The sequence below is a fragment of the Lichenostomus cassidix genome, chromosome 1 (genome assembly GCF_008360975.1).
Source record: "Lichenostomus cassidix isolate B80296 chromosome 1, HeHo_3.0, whole genome shotgun sequence".
Lineage (NCBI taxonomy): Eukaryota > Metazoa > Chordata > Aves > Passeriformes > Meliphagidae > Lichenostomus > Lichenostomus cassidix.
Genome location: NC_139479.1, coordinates 12,334,819 through 12,353,331, shown reverse-complemented (window position 1 = coordinate 12,353,331; position 18,513 = coordinate 12,334,819). Strand labels below are relative to the sequence as shown.

At 41.7% G+C, this 18,513-nt stretch overlaps 2 long non-coding RNA genes across 2 annotated transcripts; both read left to right on the top strand.

Moving 5' to 3' along the window:
- The first annotated feature begins 9,060 nt into the window (after positions 1-9,060).
- On the top strand, positions 9,061-14,286 carry LOC146444199 (uncharacterized). Its single transcript, XR_014855455.1, has 3 exons — positions 9,061-9,215; positions 12,022-12,059; positions 14,086-14,286. It is a non-coding gene; the product is annotated as an uncharacterized LOC146444199 (long non-coding RNA).
- Positions 14,287-15,081: 795 nt separating this feature from the next.
- LOC146444198 (uncharacterized) lies at positions 15,082-16,731 on the top strand. Its single transcript, XR_014855349.1, has 3 exons — positions 15,082-15,225; positions 15,406-15,529; positions 15,614-16,731. It is a non-coding gene; the product is annotated as an uncharacterized LOC146444198 (long non-coding RNA).
- Positions 16,732-18,513: the final 1,782 nt, after the last annotated feature.

Here is an 18,513-nt window from a genome sequence, read left to right as displayed (position 1 = left end):
TCTAAATCTATCAGGGTAGACCTCCAGGTTGCTACTACAGTAAAAACATCAGACTAATTGCTCTTTTTATCACCATTTAGGGAGGATGTAAATCTGGGAGCAGCCTTAAACAATTTGCAGCCCAAACAGGAATGCTGGAGAGAGGGTACTATGGAAGGACAGTGCTCCATAATAAAGAAATATGGGGAACGTTCCTTTTGCCTCTGACAGTCCTTCTGACTTTTTCAAATGCTGAGTCAGTGTTTAATCAAGCACCAGTTCTGTGAAAACTTGCAGGCATGAAGCACATGAATCAGCTTATAGTATACACTGGCGAGGATGCCCTTGAATTTTGGTAGGGTCGGAGCCCAATTTAAACGTAATCCTACTGACCACTGGATGTCACTGCGACACTGCAGGAATGAAAATTAAGGCAAGGATTTTCAAAAGTATCCAAAGAATTTAAGAGCATGAGTCCTTATGACCATCATTTCAACTGTGGGTATTTCCCTAAAATTATCTGTTAGCCTACATGCTGCTGGTGAACAGTGAGTTTTAATTTTGAGAATTAGGTACTCTATCAAAAAAGTGTATTAATTCATGCCACTAAAAAGTCCTGTGTGTGTCTCAGAAAGGGGATTCCCAAAAGGGGTTCTAGTTGCACTGTTTTCTGTCATTGATATGGTGACAATTTTAATGATAAATGAAATTAAATTATATTGTTTAAATTAAAAAAAATAGGCAGGACTGACGGAGATTTCAAGGGCTTGGTTAATCTACTCCACTTTATAGCTGGAATGAGATAATGTCAATGCTAATTTAATTTGCTCTTAACATCTGCAGCTATTTCATAACCTCATCAGAAAAGAAACCTGGTTTCTTTACTGTAACTTTCAGATAATGATTTCCAAACCTTCTATTATTGTTCTTCCCCCTTTCAGAGATGCAAAGAAAGCAAATTAAGAGTTGTAAGGACATTTACTGCCACAAAACCAGCTTTATATTCACATAAAATAGCTGTATTATGTAATAATAGTAAAAAAAAAAGTGAATTCTATTAAGTAAGGAAAAGAGCAATCTGGGATGTTGGACTACTTAGCCAATGGCAGAAAATGGAAAACTAACAAATGAAGACATGTACATTGAACAGATCACTTGAATTTGAGAGGATTCTTTCACCTTTAGGTTTTGAAAGGAAATTTCACTTGGAGAGTTGTAGAAAAGGCTGCTGATGGTTTTTGAGGTTCCCTGAGGCACCTCCTGCTACATATAGTACAATTTTTATCCTTAAAGCTGGAAAATCCTATATTTTCAATGAAGATGATTTTTACTTATTTTATGTTGACTCATGTATTTGGTTTCTCCCTTGATTCTTCCACTGCAATATAGGTACTAGAAGTCACTTCCTAACTTTAGAAACAATGGCAACTTTTTAAGGCTAAGTAATGTCTTTCATAGTCTCTCTTCATTATTTCTTATTCACCTTCAGACACATGTGAATATTGCCACAACTAATTACTAAATGGCATCTGAAATTCTGAAGTTTCTCTCTAATTTCTCACTAATTTCTCCTCGGAAAAATTAGAGCAATTTATGCAAGTATAAATTGAGGTACCTCAACTAGAGTTTTTGGCCCAGGTTTAGTATGTTGATGTGTATTTTAAAATGTTTTAAGAGCTGCAGCCACAACAGAATCTCCAAGAATAGCTAGTCTAAAGGATAATTGCTTGACATGATGCCTATTAGTGGAATTTCACAGATGGTCAAGCCTGAGTTTTATTAATTGCTCAAGTTAAGCCAGAGTTTCTTCATAATTAATGATATGGTAGTAAAATTTTTTCTCAGCTTAGAAGTTGAATAAACATGACCCTCTGGAAGGGAAGCCAAAACTGGGAGATGGTGGATATTTATTGCTTTATTACTGAACATAAATTCAATACTAAATGGGTAAATTGTTTAATGAAAGTAGACCCTTATGGGTCACATGCCACAAACAGCCTGAGTTGCAAAATAGAATTAGGGTTAAAGTTAGGGTTCAGTAAAAGAGAGCCTATAGGTGCAGTTGGGGAGTGGGGTTGGAAGTCAACACCCAAAGGAAGGTTAGGGCAGCCAAGAGATTTGTGCTCAGAGAACATTTGTGTTATGGGTCAGAGGTGAGGTTTTGGTCCAAACCTAAGATGGAAAGTAAGATTCAGGTTTGGGTTTGGATTAAATGGAAGGGAGAGCCTGGAGGTGTGGTTGGAGCGGTGCTTAAAATAGCAGGAAAAAACTTTCATCTGAATGAAAGAGTTTAAAGGAAGATAAAGAGGTCTCAGGACCTTTTATTCAAATGGAGGTATGGGCAGCAGTGGAACAAGACAACAACAGGGATATTGGACAGAAAGTATTTTAGAAAAGGTTCCATTAAATGTTAGTGTTGTTAAAACATATAACCAAATGATACTGTGTTTTGACTGTTTTTATACTGTGAAAATGATGGAGGGCTTGCCTCATAAAAATAACGAGAAAAATTATTATGGTGAGTTTGTAGAAAAGAAGAAATATGTACACTTTCTTTTATGAGATACAAGTGTAGAAGCAGTAAATCTGTTATAGGCAATACTTTTCCATCATATGTATTTCGTCTTCTTTCATATTTGTTCTTACTCCCTATATTCTGATCAGCTTTTAAGGGGTTGCCACTTCAACAGAAAATATAAGTTTTGTTACTATAAATTATGCTGCACAGATTTCTCATACAGAAGTTTTTCAGATTGAACACTATATATCCAAAGAAAGGCTGGGAGGGAAGGAGTGAAAGATTTTTGAAATGCTTTTAGAACCATTACCCTAGCATAGGGTTCCCTTCTTTCATGGAGAAGAATAAAACCATTTTGCCAGAAGAGATTTCCCCCTAAGTCAGCACCTGAGTATTTGCAAACTGACACTTCTCAGCCTTTAAAAAACACTGTTTAGAGACAGCTGCAATTATGCCCCAAACAAGCATTACAGTTTTCAGCTATCCTAATAAGCCAGGGTGTTAAAATGGGCAATGGCATTCCCTAAAAGCCTTGAAAAATTTATAGTAACACAGTCAAATAGCAGCATTTCCTTTGCAGGTTTGATAGGTGCAGGATAGACACAACCATCCTTTGCATGTGCAAGGACTTTTCTTCAGCTTTTTCTCTTTTTCCAGACAGTTGATGCCAAGACAGAGTAGCAGCTATCCCATTTTGATGGCCTGTGTTTGGCAGTTTTCTTACAGACTGATAGGGCAGCTTAGCTTAGGAGTCCTTGGAGTGACATGGAGGCAATGAGTCCTCGGGTGGTCCTTGGGGCTGTAGTCTGGCACTGAGTAGAGCAGGAGCTGTTTCATTATACTGTGCACTACAGGGACTTAGGTACCTGTTTTCCTGTGTAAGGAATGAGGGAATGAACTAATTAATCATTAATTTCATGCCTCTCAAGTGTGAAGTTGTCTGACACTCACAAAGCCAAGGAATTGACTCAGCTCTCCTTTACACCTTGTTTAACCTAATGAAACAGCAATGCTTTTTTCTTTTAATATAGAAGTGCCATCAGAATGGGCCTTAATAACTTTCAGATTGCCTTAAAGGGAGAGCAACCTACCCCTAGAATTTATTCAGAACAGTTACAGAGAAACAAGAAAGCTCTGGGTTCAGCTTCAGATGAGGCATGCTGATCCCCAAAAGTGCCATAATGATGTGATTTAAGTTCTTATTTCCTCAAACAAGGTGTCCATTCTGTCAGCCAAAGGAAATTTAGTGTTTGATTGCCACAATCAAGTTAGAAACAACATTCTTGTTTGGACTATACAAAAGAGTTGTGATTGATGACTCAGAATTGTTTTGTGACTTACGTTATGGAAGTCTGCAGGTGGCCTTAACCAAGATTTTCTGCTTGCTGTTTTTGAGTTTTGGTCACATGTGATTATTTCTGAGGTTCTGCCCAACCTGCAAGGTTCAGTTCTGCAGCTGGTGGCTGTTAGAGGCTGCAAAAGCAGGTGGGTGAGATGCATGGGTCTGCAGGGCTGGTGGTGACATTCCATGGGACATCAGCTTGTCTCACCTGCTCATGGGCTCCTGTCTGCTGCTCTGCTCTGTTGGATGTGTGCCTGAGCACGTTTTAGCCAGGAAGAATTAATAATGCAAGTGCTGCCTAGACACCAGACTCATGCAAAGGAGGAACAGGGGCCATACTGCGTTTATCACAGATTCATAGAATCATAGAATGGTTAGGGTTGGAAGGGATATTAAAGGTCATGTATTCCAACCTCCCCACCATGGGGAGTGATGCCACTCATTAGATCAGATTGCTCAGGGTCCCATCCAGCCTGGCCCTGAGCACTTCCAGGGGTGGGGCATCCACAGCCACACAGGGCAACCTGTGCCAGTGTCTCACCATCCTCTGAGTAAGGAATTTCTTCTTAACATCTAAATTAAACCTGCCCTATTCCAGTTTAAAACCACTGCCCCTTGTCCTGTCACTATCTGACCATATAAAAAATCCCTCTTTCTCCTTTTTATAAGCACACTTTAGGTACTGGAATGTTGAAATGTGGTCTCCCTGAAGTCTTCTCTTTCCCAGGCTGAAAAACCCTGGGTTTCTCAGCCTGTATTTAGACCTCTCTGATTTGCATCCCTCTGATGATCTTCGTGGCCACCCTCTGGACCCATTCCAGAAGGTTTGGGTGATGCATAGCTAGATTAAATCTTTCAAAAGCAAAGAATGAGAAAATCTTGTCTCAGGTTTTCTCACTGCTTCAATGGAAGAGAGAGGATGATGATGTACTCTAAAGCATGATTGAGTCACCTCTTGGTGAAGCCTGCTCCCCTGGGTGGTACTACTTTGTTCCAGGCACATTTCCAGTATCCCTCCTGAAGATGGGAAGGATGTTCAAGAAAGGTGCACAGGGTGCAAGGGCTCTAGTCTGATTGCAGTCCTCAAGATTTAAGGGGATTTAGGCAGGCTTCATGTCCTTTGCGCTCAGTATCTTGGATGGAAATGAGATTTCATATTCACAACTTCCTATGTTTTAATTTCCTCATCAAACATTTGTTTGTTTGTTTGTTTGCTTGTTTGTTTATTCCCTTCCAGTGAAAATCTGGTTGTGTTTTGTATATTTATTCTTCCTGGCAGGTGCTCAAGAGACTGGTTGAGTAAATGACAAGATATAACTGAGCTTTTCTCTGACTGTCAATCCTCAGGACATGCAAGGTCAGGTCTTTGCTGTAGAAGAAGCCCACTTAACAAGGGGCTAATTTACTTCAGGGAAAGAGATTACTGATCACAGTAGATTTCTACAGCAGAATATGTAATTCAGAATGAATAATTTATTAAAAGTATTTAGCCTTACTATCTGCTCTCAGTAAGTCCGTGGGTATTTCAGAATATTCTAATGTTTGTCATTAAATGCTTCACCTATCTCCTTGTCTTAGATTTACTTTTCTAACTTGCTTGCTGAACTATAACTTGGCCATATCACTCCAAGGGTGGACAGGTGCACAAACTCTTCTTTTACACATGTAGGCTAAAAATAGGATTTATAATGTTTTTTGAAACATAATTTTGAATACTTTTTTCCATAGTGGCTTAGCATTAGCCCATGAAAAGGGAAAGCAAATACAAAACAAACCCTTTAAAAAGAGCAACAGATAGTAAACAGAGCATTTGTATTATGCTTTCTGAACAATTGTATTTTATGTGTGTGTGGTTTTTTAATTTTTAAATTAGATACCTAAAAATTGATGTAGGAATATCCAATGAGAACTGTCAAACTTTCTGCTGTGGTTTAACATGCAGACAGTTAAATCCCACACAGCTACTTACTCACTTCTCTCCCCAGTGGAATGGGGGAGAGAACTGAGGAAAAAAAAATCCTGGGGTGAGATAAAGGCAATTTAATATGACAGAAAAGGAACGAAAAAGACTACTATTAGTCCTCCTTCTGCTGATAAAATAATTACATTGAAGTGATGCACAATGCAATTGCTCACCACCCCCTGAGTGATTCCCATCCAGTTCCTGACCAGCCACCCTCAGCTGCCTGTAATTTATACACGGGACATGACATCTTCTGGTGTGGAATATTTCTTTGGCCAGGGGGTCAGCTGTCCTGGCTGTGTCCCCTCCCAGCTCCTTGAGCCCCCAGCCTCCTTGCTGGTGGGGTGAGACTTGACTCAGTGTAAACACTGCTCAGCAACAACCAAAACATCAGTGTGGTATCAGCATTGCTCTCATCCTAAATCCCAAACACAGCACTGGACCAGCTACTGGGAAAAAAAGGAATTCTATCCCAGCCAAAACCAGGACATTTTCTGATTTGTAAAAATCATTATATTTATTTATATGCATGTATTTGGACATATCAACCTAATGGCAGAATCCTCTTTTCAAATTACATGAAAATATTACTTAATCAACACTCAAAATGATCATGCTAGATAAGATAAGTTCCACACTACAATTTTCTTTTGGCATTGGCTTAATGTAAAATATCTGGTCGGACTGCATTAGGACCTCTTCTGTGTTTTTTTTCACTGAAGATACATTGTATTTTCAGAAAGAAGGACTTTCAGAAAGCACTTTGGTCAGTGGTAGGGTGTGTTCTTGGGGAGGAGAGATGAACTGCTGGTGAAGTTCTGAGAAATAAAGACAATTTTTCTCATTTTTATGTATCCTTCTTGTACCTGAGGAATGTAGGATGCTTTAAAATATGGAAGAAAACTAGCATTTCTTTTCTTTGTGAGCTTCTTCTTCTTTCTGTTATATCTTCCCCATGATGTCATTTTTCCTGCACTCTTTCTACCAAGTATTCATCTTCCCTACTTTACTCTAACATAATTCTCTCTAAGTGCAGGAGCACTGTTCCTCTACTTCCTATGGAAGCAACAAGTCTCCTTCACTACTAACCTCCATTTTTCACCACTACTGCCTGCTTGCTGAATCTGTCCTTATCTAGATCTCAAACCCCTCAAGCTCTAGCTCAGACCAGCCCAAACACTCATTACACAGAAGAATCCCTGCCCTGCATGCCCCAGATGCAGCTGTGTTTTCATCCCTCTCTGTGGCAGTTTCTTCTCACTACTCCCATTTGGTAACACCAGGAATTTCATATTCTGCATGTGCACAGCACACATAAAACCCCTCACTGTCTTGATGTGGATTCTAGCTTTAAAGTTTAGGAACACAATTAAAAGCCCTGAAAATTTCTTTTCTTCCCTCTTACCCGTTGTCACTGGGTTCAGGAAACCATGCCTGCCTGATCCTGTTGTGTACTGGGAGATGCCAAGCCTTCTGTTCTGTGGTTTCTCCATTTTGTTAACAGCTGATCTGCTACCAGGCCTCTGGAGAAATGGGGGCTGAAGACACCATGTGTGTACACACACACAGTACCACCACCATGTGCCTTGTGGGGACAATCCAGCCAAGGCTCTATTCCTGGTACGCTGTCTCTTTGCCACCTGTAGTCTACTAATTTGCTACAAGGCAGGGTTCCCTGTCACCACATCTGTGGTGGGGCCTCTGGGTCTGCAGAGAGGATTGGAATGAAGGCACCATGTGGTGATACTGCATGCTGCTGTGCCTCAGCCCTAGCATGTAACAAATTGACCTAATTGGAAAGCTGCAAACTTTCCCAGCAGAAGCCCCTCTCCTAATTTTCCTTACAAAGGAAAGAGTTTTCATTCTCTAACTAGCAGTAGGGAAGCTACTCCTTTGACTCTTCCATTTTAAATATGTGGCTTCTGGGGCAGAAAGCTGGCTGTGAATCAGCATTTGATGGGAGGATCACAAAGAGAACCTTCTGATTCTGTCCTGTGCCCATTGAAGCCTGAAACAGCAGGAGAGATTTGCTGGGTGCTGTGTGCTGAGAGTGGAGCCACAGCTCTTTATCATTCTTCAGGCTTCTTTCCACCAATTTTTTTTTTGTTATTTAATTTAACTTCTTTATTATGAATAGATGTTTGAGTATTAATGTTGCTTATGGTACAACATGTTCATAGCAAAATGAGGAAAACTGTTGACCTGGGTGGGGTGAAACAAAGACTTGGTGACTAATATGTGGCTGTTGAACATTTTTTTAAGGAAAGACTTTAATGAAATGTGTGTGAGAGTGTGTGTACATGTGAGAAAGAGATGAAACACAGCACAGTTTAAATGCTGTCACATGTTTTACAGCTAGGATGCCATTTTTTCTTGTACAAAAGCTGATAAAATACAAGTTCCATTTAAGCGGAGGATTTATAGTTACTTTAACATATGCCCTGAAAAAATGTGTATCTACAGGGGATAGTAGTTCATGGAGAAAACAAGTTGGTGCTGAGAAGTTAAATTACTCTCCTGAAATATCAATAATGTAGCTGGAAGAAAGAAAAAACAACAGGCCACTTCCTATATTGGATGTATTCTCAAAACGTCTATAAAGGCTTGCTGCCAGCAGCAAGAAAGTAATAACTATAAATGTTGCTCAGTGGGAAGACTTAGTGACAGAGCCCCTCTGCTTGAAATTTTGCCGGAGCCCTGTCAGCACAGAGTAACTTTCATGTTTTTGCATTTTTATTTTTGTTATCGTTTCTATTATTCTTGGCAGGTGCACGTGTTGGCAGGTGAACTCAGGGTCTCCCTCCTGGCAAGGCTCTCTGTCTTTTCAAATCACTCAGCATAAGCCTGTAGTTTCTTGATTCTGAAATCTGCTGAAATACATTTTAAACATCCTGTTCTAGATGGTCACTGTAGCACTTCCTAAAGTCCCACTGGATTCTCCTATAGAAGGCTTAAGCACTAGAGTGAGCAATGTAATTTTATTCCTTAAAGAGTTACCAAAATCCGGTTGCAATTCCTTGTATTTGATAGCTATGGTTGAATTTAATAATAACAATAACAACAACAACAACAATGCAGAAGAAGATGATGGTAATGATGATGATGATGATGATAATGAAGAAACAACTCCAACATGTTCTAGGCTGCTTGAGGCAAAGTGTTATGTGTTCTTTTCCTCTTCTTGAGGTACTGGCACCTGTGCCTGGTCTCAGCTGCACAAGATCTTATGCACATGAAGAAAATAGAGAACATTGTGTGATAGCACAGTCACATGTGGGAGCTGACAGAGCTTTGCCTTTGCAAAGGACAGCACTTTATCAGAAGAACTCCTGAGGAATCTTCTGAGCTTGCTTCTGATGGAGAGAGATCGCTGACCTGAGGTGCTGAAACAAATAGGCTGAAAACAGATTCAGGTGAATGAATCAATGTTTTTCTTTTCTAAAGAGTTCAAATGAACAATAGAGTCTTTTCCCCCTCCTCTTTCTGCATTTTTTTATAACCATTCTCAGCTGAAGGTTTTAAAAATGTTTTTACAGTTATTTTACATATTTCAAAATAACATTTATTAGGCTAATACCTCTAATTATGCATGATGGGTGAGTCACATGTAGAGTGTGCTCCCACATTTCTTTGTTTGAATTCATATACATACTTACCTAATTTGGCTGCAGTGGCATGGCTACAGGTTAAATGAAATTAATCCTGCTAAGATTAACTCTCAGAGACAGACCTATATTGCACCAAAGACTTAATATTCTGGTCCTTCTAGGTTTTCCCAATTTTTTCATTGCAGGGATCATTACTCTAAACAACTCAAGCTCAGAAGACAAATGTGTGTGAAGGTGGATTGGTGTGAATCTGTCTTTTGGTTCAGACAGTGAAATGTTCCTATTGAATAAATTTATACAGTAAGAGCAGTTTGGTTACGTTGGGGATGAGCACTTTTGGGGAGAAAGAGCTTTAGAGTGGGCTTATATTGGTATTTAATTTTGGATAAGCAGGATGTTTCTGAGGCAAATCTCCCAATTTCTGCCTTGCTGTGCTGCTGTTTGCACCTGGGAGCAATTCCAGGACATGGATTCCTGATTTCCACTGGTGTGGGGATGGTCTCTACTAGTTCAGGTGTGCTCAGTCCATATGGCCACAACACTTGTCCAGATGAACCCTCCTACAAACACCCATGGTGTGGCTATCAGGCCCCCAGCACCACCAGCTTGCTGCCCTCACACTGCAAGCTGAAGCAGCCAGTGTGCAGCCAGTGTGATCCCTCATTTGGTGATTGGGCACGTGAAAAATATGCTGGAGCACTTGCCCTGGCGTTTAATCACAACCAGTAAATCAAGATTATACCTGTTACTATAGTTTATGGTGGTTGTTAAACATCTACAACATAGAGATGCTCCATGCTCACAGAGTTTGGCTTCATGGGTGGCATCTCTGTATGATGGTGGATATATTAATACACCCAAAGAATACCCGAGGGAAAAAAAAAATTCTAATTTTAATTTGGAAAGTAATATATAGAAAGTAATTTGTTCAAAGGTAGGTTTAGCTCCAGTGGCAGCTGTGGCTGGGAAGGTGGTGGAGGCCCTGCATTTTGATCTTCTGCACCTTGAGTATGAATTAATTGCTCCCCAGCTCATTTAAGTAAGTGGCATGTTTTCTGGCAAAGGAGAAGGTGCAGCTTCTTCAGCTGTATTTTTAAATTGTGAATCCTTATTGTGTTTCTGTGTCATAATAAATACACACACACATAAAACCCTCTTTGACTGTATTACAGTGGCAACTAGAAAAAGATCTACTAAGGTCCTAATAATTTCCTAATAATAGGAAGGGAGCAACAGTGGTTTCCAGCAGTGTCTGATACATTATCTTTAGAGACTAAGGGACATTATGGAGTTCCTTATATTTTCTATAAATAAGAGGAATATATATTCAGTAATCAGTAACCCTATTTTTTTTTTTTTAATCTCTGGGGATACCTGGTTTCCTGGTTAGGTTTTGAAATATCTTACCTTGTGTGTTTAGTAAAAAATGTAAGCAGTCACACTTGGGCAAAAAAACCCTTCAGAACCAGAAAATGCACTTGAGACATGCATTTATGAAAGACAAATCTTAACATTACACTTTGGACAATGGGCTAGTTAGGCTATATAGAGGGTCGCTTTAAGCAGTCATGCAGGTTATCAGGTGAAATAACTTGCTTTAAAGATGTTTTTCTTTCACTAAAAGGTCAAATAAAATTGTTCTGGAAGCCTAGTGGGTACTTTAAATGGCTAGTTACCCAAAATGGCCTTTTGGGGATGGCACAAGAGAGTCTCAAATGCAGGTTTTGCTGTATTTTGTTCCATACTAATTTTTTGGGGTAAAAAAAACATGGCCAAAACCCAAATGCTGTTTTCTTAATGGTGCTCTCTCACTGAGCTCTTCCTGTTTTTTGCAGTCTTTCTAGAAGACAGGTACATCTCCTCAGCAAAGACATGAGGCTGTGTCCCTATGCATGATGCCTTGCCATTGCAAACAATCCTATCATATTACAGCTTTCAGAAATTGTTCAAGCTCTTTTTTCATGAAAAAAGTAAAGTTGTCATTTTCTATCCCACTGGAGGGCTTTGATCAGTGCTTTGACACTCTCATATCTTTCTGGGTATTCAGCTTAAATTAATTCCTAATTAATTTTATAATAATTTATTAATCACCGTGAACACCATCCTTGAGGCTGTACTCCCTTGGAATATATGCCCATGAGGTATTTGGAGAGAGGCATATTCTCACTCAGCCTCCATTTTCCCTGACTAGACAAGATAAATTCTTGTAGTTCCTTAGTTGAGTAACCCTCTTTCTCACAAAAGATTAAGAGCTTCTCCAGACCTACTTTCTCTCTTGCCAGTGTCTGGAGGTGGATGGACTATGTTAGATGAAGTATTCTCTGAACTCTGTACAATGTCATTAGTGTCTAGAGAATTCCCCAGTACTGATACACATCATAGAACTGTCTTTGCCTTTGTCCTGAAAGACAAACTGCTTTAGTGTCTTGCATACATTTGGTCAGGAGATTACCCAATTTGGGTTCTTCTTTTCGGATATTTTGAATTAATAAGAACTGACTGGATACTAAGTTAAAGCATATTTCAAGCTGTTGTTATATGAATGCATGAGACACTAAAATATGCTGGATTTGAAATCTTCTGAATATTTTCTTTTCACTCGTGTTTTCAGCCTGTTCCAGTGGGTGGCACAAGAAGCACAAAAACCAGGTGAGTTCCCCTCCCAGCATGTCCCATAGGATTTCTATTTAGCTATTGTACTTCTTAGTTAAATATAATAAAAGAGATGCAAGAGGGAAAGAAAGTGCATTTCTCAGTCCGAGTGTTTGGTATCACACATTGTGAATGTTTAATTCTTCAATATTGTTTTATATTCACCAGTGTCTACAGTTTGAGGGGGTCAATCTGAGACCTTTCCCTCTTGAGAGCACTCTGGCTGAGACCTTTCCCTCTTGAGAGCACTCTGGCTGAGGCCTGATGTGCTGGGCATTGTGTGGGAGCCACAAATCTAAGCTAAAGTGTACCCTCTGGGTGCCTCTGTGTTGCAAGGGCTGTGGGCTCTGCATTGCAGCGTGTTCAGAACTGTGCATGTGTGCCCAGTGTTTGGCTCTTTCAGTGACATTGAAATGATCTTTATCATATTCAGTTCCAATTTCACAGCTGGGACTGAAAAAAGAAAATGGCAAGGATCTGAAATAAATACTGCAGCTAAGATATTGCCCCGGAGAACATCCTACTGTAGTGTTCTGTAGGATGGTACCTGGGGTGTTATAGAAAAGTTTATAATGGTCATGCAGGTGCTCCATCCATGACACATCCATGTGATTGCTGTCTCAATGCAAAATTGAAAGGAACAACTTCCATTTGCTTCGCAGAAGTACAGGCAAAACCAAACCCTGCTGTGACAAAAGGATGGATTTTGTGGAGCAAAATCCCTGGGGATTTGAAGGTATTGTATATGGTTGGATCATCTGTGGGTATTTCAGGTTAGTGGTGAGAGAAGTTGGAAATATCATGACAGGTTTCAGAAGGCCTTTGGGAATCAGGTGAGTCTGAGTGTGCTGGAGGTGGGAGAAGTCCCTGTACTACACTTGCCAGCCAGTGGACTCTGACCCTCCTCTAAAGCAGGAAGGCTGTGAATGCAGAAGAAATGCAAAGCAGAAGTTGCCTCTTTGGGCCGTGCCTGACGTGATGTCCAGCAATCTGCTGGGTCATTGAAAGCCTAGTTTGTCTACTGTTAGAGGTGACCCTGGATGCATGGAAGAGTCAGAGGAGGAAGAAGTGAGAGCAGAACACGAGAATTACTGGTTAGAAGAAGGTCTAGTGACAAATTTTCCAGTGTAGCATTTTTCCAACTGACCAAAGACAGCACTTCTTTGGGGAATGTGTGTTCCATCAGAAATTCTCATTTTTTCGTGCCAGCTTCTGGTAGAAGCCTGGTGGATTTTGGCAAGTGGTGCTTGGAAATGTCTGAGTCCCTGGGCCACTGGTGCTTAGTGCCCTAGTGGAAGCTGAGGGCTGGGAATTCTTATGTGCCCTGGGGGTTCTCTGGTATTCTGTGCTTCACTGAGGAGGCTTCTGGGAGCCTGAAGATGCATAATTTCTGAGATCTGAAAAGCTCAGGAGGATGAGTGTGTTTGTAAGACCCAGATGGGCTGACCAGAGGCTTGAAGTATTCACACCTGAAGTGCCCTGGCTCTAGATCCCAGGTGGGCAGGGATTGCTGGCTCTAGAGAACTTGACATTAAGGTACAGTAGTGTGGGGTCTGGTGGTGGTTGCTCTTCACACTGTGTGAGGCTTCAACACTGACTGATACAGGTTTCTAATGGATTTGGGAGACTGATGAATTCCTGAAATTGGGAAGGAAACAAAAGAAGAAAACAGTGAAGAGGAAAAAACAATGGCGAAGAAGTGGAATTCAAAAGCTTCTAGAAATAAAGAGAGGTTTTAAATTCAACCACTGGTCTTTTCTGTGTCTAAGTCTTAACACCAGTGAAATAGTGAGGAGGTAGTTTTATTTCTGGCTGCCACTCATTTTAAAGAGCAGGGCATTTAATACTGTCCACAAAATCATGGAGAAGAATTATTCATCTGCATTATGGGAATATAAATAAAACTTTACTTTGCATGAAAAAATAAATACAGAAAAATAAGAACACAAGGAAGAGGGGGAAATGTAGACTTTGAATCTGCAATCTTATATTGGTCACGAGCATGCTATTCTTGTTCTTGCAGATCAGAATCTGACTGGGAGCTGAACCAAGGAAAGGCCAGAGAAAGACTCAGAGTTTAATCCAGCAATGCAATGACAGTTTGCCAGCAGAGCAAGCCAGCTCTCCTGCAGGAGTTTTGTGAGCTGTGTTCTGATGATGCCCAGGCTGGTACAGCATCCACAAGCAGCTCTAAGCCCCAGCAGAAGCAGAGGGCAGGTGCAGTTCAAGGTGGGTGTCCATTGGAAGTAGCAGTAGTGTCTCATCATCGCAGGTCATTGTCACTCTGGCAAGAAACATGTAATTATTGGGACCTCCCTGCTCTCTGCAGGACAGTGTCACAGCCAGGATACACCCACGCATCTGTTCCCTGGCTCTTGGAGACATTTGCTGGTCAGGGAAGATTTTAGCTGGTGGGATGTCTAGTGGTGGTGTGGTTTTACTCACTTCTCTGTGTTTCCCTGGCTGTGTCCAAATCTCTCCTTCTTGCTCCCAGCCCCTCTCTTTCTCTTAACCTTTTTTCTCTGCAGGGAGAGGCTGCATTTTCCCTGAGAGTGGGGAAATCCCCGTTTTTTTTTTTGTTTTGATTCATTTTCCCCGAGGTGGTCAGGATGCTATGCTTCAAATTCTTTCATGCTCTTTTCCCCTGGGGGAGCAGGGTGCCCAGACAGGAGAGGCAGGATGCTGACGGCAGGGAGCCACAGCTGCTGGATGTGATGGGAGAGGTGCCTCTTCTGTCCCCTGCATCCCCATGGACTCTTGGCAGCAGCTCCTTTTCCCTGGCTGGTTGGGACTCAGCTTCCTCTGCTTTTCTCTTCCTGGGGGAAGAACTGCTCCAGAAGCTGGTGAAAAGCAAGGGTTTTGAGCCCTGCGCCCTCTGAGGGTCTGGATGTGTCCTGGAGACGCTAAGAAGCTGGCAGGAGAGCCCAGAGAAGAGATATGGCCGGGTCTGATTCAGCATGTGGTCCTTCCCATGGCACTGTCATTCTAATTTTGAGTTGCCCTTCCACAGGAAGAAGCAGAAAACCACGGCCTGTCTGGGAAATCCCAGAAGAAGAGGGCTGAGTGTTCAGGGGATGCAAGTCTGCAGGCAGATGAGCGATCTTTTCCCTGTTTTCATTGCGCTCCCGGGATGATGTGCGGGCTCGGAGCGCAGAGCGCTCAGGTGAGCAGAGCCGCACGCTCCGTGCCACCGCCGGGCGGCCGCGTTAGTGCTGCTTTGATGGCTGCGCTTCACAGGGACAGCAGCCAGGCAGAGGTGAAGTTGCTTTAGGCTGTGCTTTGCCTGTCTCAGCTTTGGATTCTGACTTCGAGCCACTCAGTTGCTTTTATTCTTCTGCAGCAGGAGAGAAGTGCGGATATAAAAGCCCTCTGGATGCTCGGAGGAGAGAAGGGTGTCGCTCGGTGGTTTGTAAAAGCTGGCCGAGCAAAGCAGGTCACACACCTATGCTGTGACCTCAGGGAACAAGGTGTGCTTTTCCCTTACTGTTCAGTAAATGACCCAGTTTGTGGCAGTTTTTAATGTCACATTGCAACGTTTTTTTTTACACGAGCAGATGGAAGGAATCAGCATCTTGGTGGCAGTGGTCCATAAGAAAAGGCAGGATGACCCAAAGCAAGACTGACATTTGTTTGCATTTTTAAATAGTTGTAAAGGTTAATTCTAGTATTAGATTTTTTGCTTTGTCACTCAGTATGTGCTGCTGCTGAGGATTAGAAGGAAACCATGACACTGAAGCTTTTTCTTATTTTTTGTGATCACTAGCCACTTTGAGATCTTTTATACATATTTTTGTAGGTGTAAGTTGTCTATGAAACTAGACCAGAAGCATGCTAAAATAAAATTTGCAACAATCCTACAGACAGAACAAGAGAAAAAGGTACAACATATCCTGCTTGGTAGATACTGTATTTGTGATAACCAGACAGGAACCTCACAAGGTTACCCAGTCAGCATTTTAAGCTTGGGGTGTCTCATTAAAAGATGTAACCTTCATGGGTTCAGTAAAATGTGCATTATCAGTGGATCTTTTCCCCAAAGCTTCTCTTTGGAAGCCTTCCATAACTTTTTATTGCTTGTACTATCTGTTTCTGAGTATTATGCTGCCAGAGAGCATTGGCTCAGTAGCAAACTTGCATGTATGAGTCAAAACAAGGCTGGTGGGAAATATACTTTAGGGCAGAATTGTCTGAAATAGAACACAGGTGAGCTGTCGTCGGGCATCAGTGTCCCTGAGGAACGGTGCTGTTCTGAACAGCCAGGAGAGACTTATCTGAGCTTCACAGGTAGGCTGTGACAAACATGACCAGCCTTGCCCGAGGTGAGAGCCAGAGATTGCTGGGTAATCTGCTCCACACCATGTTCTCATAAACGTGGATGAAACTGAAATGAAACTACCACCACATGGAACAGGAGGGACTGATATATTGTCTTATGAGTGTACAGTTGAGATGAAATCCAAAATGGGAAAAAGTTCACAAAAATGTGTGGAAGCAGAGATAAATACAAAGACGTAAGTATACAACAGTCAGCTATACTATGTCCTTTAGCAGTTTTTGATGGATGGGACATGCTCTGTTACAGGCACTGCCATAACTAATATCAAGGGTGAAAAAAATGGCTGGAGTGGGTCTTCAGGTGCGTAACAGAAATTAAAAATGTTTGCATTTATGACAGATTGTTTTAAAATCACTGTTCCTTTAATGCATTGCTACATGTATTTCATTAGCAGCAAAGGAATGGTAAGTAATGATTCTCAGTTATTATTCAGAAGAAACACCCAATGTCCTCCTACTGAAACAGTTCTGATAAAATTGTTTAAAGACAGATTGAACTGGACATTCTTCCTTCTTCCCCTTCGGCTGGTTTCCTCTGAAGTCTGAATTCTTTCTTTCCCACAGTCTTGCAGAAAAAAGTCTGCTGAATGGAATGAACCCTGCACTGAGTGAGCAGAGCAATGCCTTTAGTTCTAGTTAAATTAGTTCAAAATGGACCTAGCCCCAAAATTCTTTATTCCTGGATAAATCCCTATCTCCACTCTCAGAGCTTCTTGCTTTTCAGCAGCTCATTTCTCCTTCTCTCTGTGACAAGCAAAGCATTAAATATAAATCTTTGCTATGACATCTATTTTTAAAGTAAGTGGAATAGCACTGGAGGGAATAGAAAGCAAAACTGAACAACGCTTCTTGTTGTCTTTTGATTAAGCTCTCCCAGCTGTGAATAAGAAAATGTCACCAGCATTGTCTTCCCTTTGTGTGCGTGTGGAAGGTGAAAGGCAGCAGATGAATCTCTCCTGCTGAACATCCTGGGACTGGACACGCCCTGGCTGCTGTGCCTGAGCTTCCAGAGTCCCCTTGCCCCTGCTGTCTCTTGGTTGTGTCAGCGTGTCCCTGGGTGCAGGGCTGGCTGGAGTGGCTGCCAGCAGAGGTGCCACGACAGGAAGGGCCACCCCAGCTTGTCAGCAGCAAATGTGTGGTGCCTTCTTCTCCCCATGCGTGATGTGGTGTCCCTTGACATGCTGGAAGCTGAAGTGTGCCTCCTCCTGGATCATGTGCTTTGGGAGTTACCTAGTGCACAACTTAGCCCCCTTTGGTGACCCATGACAGAGGAAACAAGAAACCATCACTTCTCTCAGCTGTTTGTCAACTCAGCAACCCTTTGCAGACATACAAGAGGTCCCCAGCTCTGCTGAGAAACACCTGCACAGTGTTTTTCAGGCACAGGCTTTCCAGGGACAGACTGCATATCTGTTTGGCCCTCTCACACAGCGTTTTCCTTCCCTCTGCAGCATTGATGGTGTGCACATTCAAACCTTGTGGATTGTCCCCCTGGAAGAGGTTGGGGAAAGCTGCAATAAGAACATCAGCTGGCAGCTCCCTGTGCTGCATCCCCCACACTCCCTCATCACTCCTTTTATTCTTATTTGCTTTCTTGCAGGTAGCATTATTTTAAATGTGGTTAGTTCATTTTTGGTGTCTCAACACCTGTTCTCTTTGTTAAAGATCTGCTCCAGAGAGTCTTATCCCTTTTATAGCTTCCCTTGCTTTTATCAGTCCCCTGGAGAACTGCACTCCTCTAGGAGGTGACAAGACGATGGGTGCTAAGAGGAATAGGAATAACTGGGATAGAAGCGTAGCTAACAGGAACAGAAGAGCTGAGTCTTCAATAATGTTTCATTCTCAGCTCACTGCCAATGCCTAGTGTTTGGCCAGGGCAGAGGTAAAGGACACAGATGAGTAACCAACCTCCTCACAGCCAAAAAAGTCTGTAGCTTGATATTAAACACATACAAGGAATCAAACACAATTAATGAACTGTTAACATATCGATTCCCCAAACTGGCTCGAGTGACAGTTGTATGGGTTAAAGGAAGTGCAGTGTTGGTGAAATAAAGTGTGATAAATGGAAACAGGCCATCAGGAGGAGGTATGTTAATAGTACTTAAACTTTACT